The following is a 6,849-nucleotide window of genomic DNA, read 5'->3' as shown; positions in this document are numbered from 1 at the left end:
TTCTCTTCGGATGTGGGACTACAAGAAGTCAGGGCGGTTGGATTACGTGAATAGTACGGACGATGCCTACGGGATCGTTAGTATAAGTTGTAAACTGGCCGTTTGTGTAACGCGTGTTTATAGCAATTCACCATGCGCAATAATCCGATGTCGCCTGGAATCAATGACTTCACACGTCGCGATGATTCTACAACTACATGGAATTCAAAGTATTAGGAAAACATCGGGTTTTCCTAGGGTTTTACAATACATACAGTTTCGAAATGTACACAAGTTTAACGATCATTTTTTTTACAACTATAGAAACAAACAAGCATACTTATGGATCTTCACAAACTTTTTCAGAAACTCTTTTCAGAAAATATTGGATTTTCTGGTGGTTTTCAAAATAATACAAAACGTTGCTTTTCAAATACCGCTTATGAACTCACCAACATTTCATATGTTGACGTTTTTTTCAAAATACTTGTATTCTCAGGTAACAAGTGAACCAAAGGAAAAATGTACTCAGTGATGGCTTGCAGTTTGTTTATCTATGAACCGAACAATTTGTTTTTGGGAATGTAATGTTAAAACAATGTACTCAGTGTAAACTTTATCAGTTGTACTATATTAATGCATGGTGACGAATGATGTTATGTTTCATATATATTCAATGTTATGGTATTCAATTAAGTCACAACAGCCCTCGGATGTTTCCGCCATCTGGTTCGGGGGTGTGACAGGTTGGTATCAGAGCTTTGTTTATAGTGAACTAGCATATCTAGCCACACATTGATATGCAACTATAAACCAAAAAGAGGGACTAACTTAACTCTGAACAAAACAAGTAAAAAAAAATACAACAATAAAACATCTTTGCTTGCAGTAGGAACAAGGAACATAACGCCGAACCAAACAAAAATAATACTAGTATCTCGGTTAAATTCAGGACTGTTCTTAGTGGTACCAAGGAGTGGATGTAGCCTGATCAACTACACTCTCTCCAAAGTATAACTAACACACGTCCTGATGAGATCGGGGTAGCTAGGGAACCAAAAACTATACCCTTCTAGCACCAAAAAGAGAACGCCTTTTTAGCTTATGCAATAGTCGTGGCGCTTTAGGAATAATGTTAGCATATTTACACACTCTCGCAGACAGCATGGCTGGATTTCATCATCCCGGGGATCCCTACTTCCCTAACCAGGGAAACAACGGATGGCTAGAGGGGGAGGAGCCTGAGGAAGAGCCTGAGGAGGAACCTGAGGAAGATCCCGAAGAGGAATCTGACGGGGAACCGGAGGCAGAAGTCGAGGGCGATCCTGCCGAATCAGAGGAAGACGAAGGAAGCCTCGAGGAGGATACTGATGATAGTGAAGGGGGTGATTCGGACGCGGAGTCCGAAGTCATCGACCCCCCTTACCCGATCAGGGTGCCTGCCTATCGTGTAGGCCCCACTAGTCCTACACCTCCCTGGGGTATTGATCTTTGGAGGTGGAGCAGACAGCAGGGACAGCGACCCCCGTACGGCATGTCACGTGACTTCTTTGACCTGAGAGACGGAGGATCGGCTGATCGAGCTCTTCCAGTCATGGTGAGGCGGTTACGAAACACGGGCGACCTTGCCCAGGACACTGTTGATCATGTGCGCCAGTTGAGGACTAGGTTCGAGCGTGCGGAGCAGGAGACGCATGACGTCCTTCGAGAGTTTCACATGAGGCAGGTTCGGTGGGAGTCTCGACTTCAGGACGCAGAACGCTTGGTGGCTCGCCTTCAGGGAGCATCCACATCCTCGGCACCACCTCCGGACGCAGCTCATCGCGGTTAGGGATAGACTTATCTTAGTAGATCGATAGGAACTATGCTATGTACCCCGACTCTATGTTTAAGTGACTACACTACTCATAGAGCCGTTATGCTATCGAATTAGTGTCACTCATGTATGCTCTTACGAGCAAAATTTTCTTGTATCAAATGCGGATAATATTAATAAACTTTTATGTCCTTTGTTATGATATTACAAATTGCTATGTGTTGAGAAATTATGATTGAATGTCCAAGGGTAGTAGTGTTCATGTTCGTACCATGCACCTAGTCAGTAGGATCACAACCTCACGGAAACCACATACACTCAACATCTTTCCGTTTCGTGACAGAAAGATGCCTCTCCGACCTACTCGCGGAAACCCAGGACAAACTCCACCCGAAGTTGACTCAGCCGCGTTCCAGGCAGCTGTATCTGCTGCGGTCACTGCAGCGATTGCGCAAATTCATCAAGGGAACAATGGAGGAGTCAATGGGCAAGGAGCCGGAAGTTCGAACAACGGAATGAATCAAGGACCCACCAAAACATGTACCTACAAGGACTTCACAAACGCCAAACCACGAACTTTGAACGGCACTGGAGGGGTGATCACTCTAAAGCGATGGATCGAAAAGGTGGAGTCAGTATTCGAGATATGCGATTGCCCTGAGCAGATGAAGATGAAGTTCGCGGCCTGCACTTTTATGGACCAAGCACTCACTTGGTGGAACGGACACGTGGAAGCCATGACGCTCCCTGTAGCCAACTCTATGCCGTGGGCAGAGATGAAAGAAATGTTAATGGCTGAGTACTGCCCACGAGGCGAAATACAGAAGATGGAGCAAGAGCTATGGAACCTCACTGTGCAGAATGCGAATATCGATGCCTACATATCGAGATTTAGTGAGCTATCTCTGCTGTGCCCGGGTATGATCACCTCGGAAGGAAAGAAGATTGAGCGATTCATCTGGGGATTAACATCACCCATTCAAGTAAACGTGATAGCTGCAAACCCGGAAACATTTGACAGTGCGAAGAGATTGGCGAAGAAGTTGTATGACCATAACACCAAGAAGGGTGAGAAGCCAGCGGAGACTGAGGGCAAAAAGGAAGGTGATGGCAAGAAAGGGAAGAACAACAAGAGGAAGGGACGTTAGGGCCCCGAAACCTCTAAAAAGCAGCAGATAGTGGCGGTTAATGCTGCCACTGCACCGGTTCCAGCCACACCACATGCTCCAGCCTAAGCTGCTTCAAATGCTTCAAAACCTTATTCCGGTAATCTTCCCAAGTGCAACAAGTGCGGTTTCCATCACCATGGAGAATGCAAGGAGTTTCAGTGCACCAGTTGCAATCGAAGGGGACACACTGCAAGGTACTGCAGGACTTACCCTCCCCAGAACCAAAATCAGGGAAACAACAACAACCATTGCAACAACAACAACACCAATGCCGGCGGCAATAATGCAGGGCCTAGCCACACCTGCTTCGGGTGTGGGAGGACTGGGCACTTCCGCCGAGACTGCCCTAACAACAACAATCCCGGGAACAGAGGAACAGGAAGGATGCTGACCATGGGTCAAGGAGAGGCGGTTCAGGACCCCGCAGTTGTGACCGGTACGTTTCTCCTAAATCACACTTATGCATGCATCCTATTTGACACCGGAGCGGAGCGAAGTTTCGTAAGCGATAAGTTTAAGCATTTATTAAAACAACAGCCCCAAAAGCTAAATGAAACCTTGACGGTGGAAATGGCCAATGGGAAAACCGAATCCATTGGGGAAATCTACATCGGATGTACCCTAACCCTTAATCAACACGTCTTTCGAATAGATCTAATGCCAGTATCAATTAGGAGTTTCGATGTGATCATCGGCATGGACTGGTTAAGCCCCCACCATGCTGAAATTATGTGCCACGAGAAGGCCGTTCGTCTTCGTCTCCCAAATCACGAAACCCTAGTAATTTATGGAGACAAACCCAGCATGAACCTTCGCCTCATCTCGTGCATCAAGGCACAAAAGCACCTACGAAAGAAGGATTCGGCATTTCTGGCTCACATAGTGGATAAAACCAAGGAAGAGACTAACATTCAAGATATTCCGGTAGCGTGTGAATTTCCAGACGTGTTTCCTGAAGATCTTCCGGGAGTACCCCCAGAGAGACAGGTTGAGTTTCGAATCGACCTCGTTCCAGGAGCAACTCCTCTCGCTAAATCACCCTATCGGCTGGCCCCTGCTGAAATGCAAGAATTGTCCAACCAACTCAGTGAGCTTCTGGACAAGGGATTTATCCAACCTAGTTACTCGCCATGGGGAGCTCCAGTGCTCTTTGTCAAAAAGAAGGACAGATCTTTTAGAATGTGCATCGATTATAGAGAGTTGAATGAACTCATTGTTAAAAATCGCTACCCACTCCCACGAATCGATGATCTATTCGACCAGCTCCAAGGAGCTAGTTATTTTTCAAAAATAGATCTACGGTCTGGATACCACCAACTCAAAGTTCGGGAAGAGGATATTCCAAAAACCGCTTTCCGAACCCGCTACGGACATTATGAATTCGTCGTAATGCCCTTCGGTCTAACAAATGCACCTGCCACATTTATGGACCTAATGAATCGAATCTGTCGACCGTTCCTCGACAACTTTGTCATTGTTTTTATCGATGACATCCTCGTCTATTCTCGAAGCAAAGAAGAGCATGGCCAACATCTCCGACAAGTCCTAGAAACTCTGCGATCGGAAAAGCTTTACGCCAAACTCTCCAAGTGTGAGTTCTGGCTCCGGAATGTGAACTTCCTAGGTCGCGTAGTTAGCCAAGATGGAATTCATGTGGATCCCTCTAAGGTCAAAGCTGTTGAAGGATGGGCAACCCCGACGACGCCCACAGAAATTCGTCAATTCTTAGGCCTAGCGGGCTACTATAGGAGATTCATTCAAAACTTCTCTAAGATCGCCAAGCCACTTACCTCGCTTACGCAAAAGGGCGTATCATTCAAATGGACAGGCAAACATGAGATTGCGTTTCGGACCTTGAAGCAAGCTCTCTGTAGCGCTCCTGTACTATCTCTACCTGAAGGAACGGAAGATTTTGTAGTATACCGTGACGCGTCAAATCAGGGCTTAGGTTGTGTTCTCATGCAACGTGGAAGGGTGATAGCATACGCATCCCGCCAACTAAAGACGCAAGAAGTAAATTATACGACCCATGACCTAGAATTGGGAGACGTGGTCTTCGCTCTGAAAATTTGGAGGCACTACCTGTACGGTACAAAGTGCACCATCTTCACGGACCACAAGAGTCTCCAACACATCTTGAACCAGAAGGAGCTGAACATGAGACAACAAAGATGGGTTGAATTGCTAAACGACTACGAGTGTGAGATCAAGTACCACCCAGGCAAGGCCAACGTGGTAGCTGACGCATTAAGTCCGAAGGAGTACTCTAATCGCCGTGCGAAAACTCTCTCGATAACCATTCAATCTCATCTGCCCACTCAAATTGCAACAGTCCAGTCGGAGGCCATGAAGACGGAAAATAGAGCAAGCGAGGCATTACGCGGGATGGAGAAGAACCTAGAGGCAAGGGAGAATGGAGTATACTACTTCATGAGCCGAATTTGGGTCCCAAAAATCGGAGGATTTAGGGAGGTTGTTATGAAGGAAGCCCACAAGACATGATACTCCATTCATCCCGGTTCAGACAAGATGTATTTGGACATTAAACAACACTATTGGTGGCCTAACATGAAGGCGGAAATTGCGACCTACGTTAGTAAGTGCTTTACGTGCGCCAAGGTAAAGGTGGAGTACCAGAAACCCTCAGGATTGTTACAGCAGCCGGTAATCCCTGAGTGGAAATGGGAGGGGATTTCTATGGATTTCGTGACCAAGCTACCCAAGACGTCGGACGGACTGGACACCATATGGGTAATAGTCGACCGACTGACGAAGTCTGCCCATTTCCTGCCTATAAAAGAATCCTACAAGATGGAAAGATTGACACGTCTGTACATTCGAGAGATTGTGAGACTCCACGGAATACCATTATCTATCATCTCGGATAGGGACAGTAGGTTCACTTCACGATTTTGGCAATCACTCCATAAGGCGATGGGAACAAACCTCGACATGAGCACCGCTTATCATCCACAAACGGATGGTCAAAGCGAGCGAACCATCCAAACACTCGAAGACATGCTCCGCGCATGCGTGATAGACTTTGGGAAGTCTTGGGATACCCACCTACCTTTAATCGAGTTCTCATATAACAATAGTTATCATTCGAGCATCAAGGTGGCTCCTTTCGAAGCACTGTACGGGCGTAAATGTAGATCATCGTTATGTTGGGCTGAAGTAGGTGACACCCAGCTAGCAAAAACACATACGTCGGACAAAGCACTAACGGGACCGGAGATCATTCGCGAAACCACGGAAAAGATCGTTCAAATCAGAGCTTGATTGCGAGCATCGCGTGACCGACAAAAGAGCTACGCTGATAAACGGCAAAAGCCCTTAGAATTTCAGGTCGGTGATCGAGTACTGTTGAAAGTCTCACCCTGGAAAGGGGTTATACATTTCGGAAAACGGGGAAAGTTGAACCCACGATACATTGGACCTTTCGAAATCGTCGCCCGAATAGGTCCGGTAGCCTATAGACTGCAACTACCCGCAGAGCTAAACGGTGTACACCCCGTGTTTCATGTCTCTAATCTGAAGAAGTGCCTATCAGATGAAACCCTCGTCATTCCCCTTGACGAAATCGAAATCAATGAGAATCTCCTGTTCGTTGAAGAATCAATTGAAATCATGGACAGGGAGGTGAAGCGTACTAAGCAAAGTCGCATTCCGATCGTGAAGGTACGGTGGAGCGCAAAGCATTGACCAGAATTCACGTGGGAACGTGAAGACCAAATGAAGCAAAAGTACCCTCACCTATTCTAGCATACTCAAATCTAGCTTTCAAACAGAATTTCGGGACGAAATTCCCTCTAACGGGGGGATGATGTCACAACTAGAAATTTTGTGTCTTGTAATCACTATATTCAAGTAAATGTTGAATCA

Source organism: Lactuca serriola, chromosome 9 (assembly GCF_051521515.1).
Source record: "Lactuca serriola cultivar US96UC23 chromosome 9, Lser_US96UC23_V15, whole genome shotgun sequence".
In the NCBI taxonomy this organism is placed as follows: domain Eukaryota; kingdom Viridiplantae; phylum Streptophyta; class Magnoliopsida; order Asterales; family Asteraceae; genus Lactuca; species Lactuca serriola.
This window is presented reverse-complemented; position numbering follows the sequence as displayed.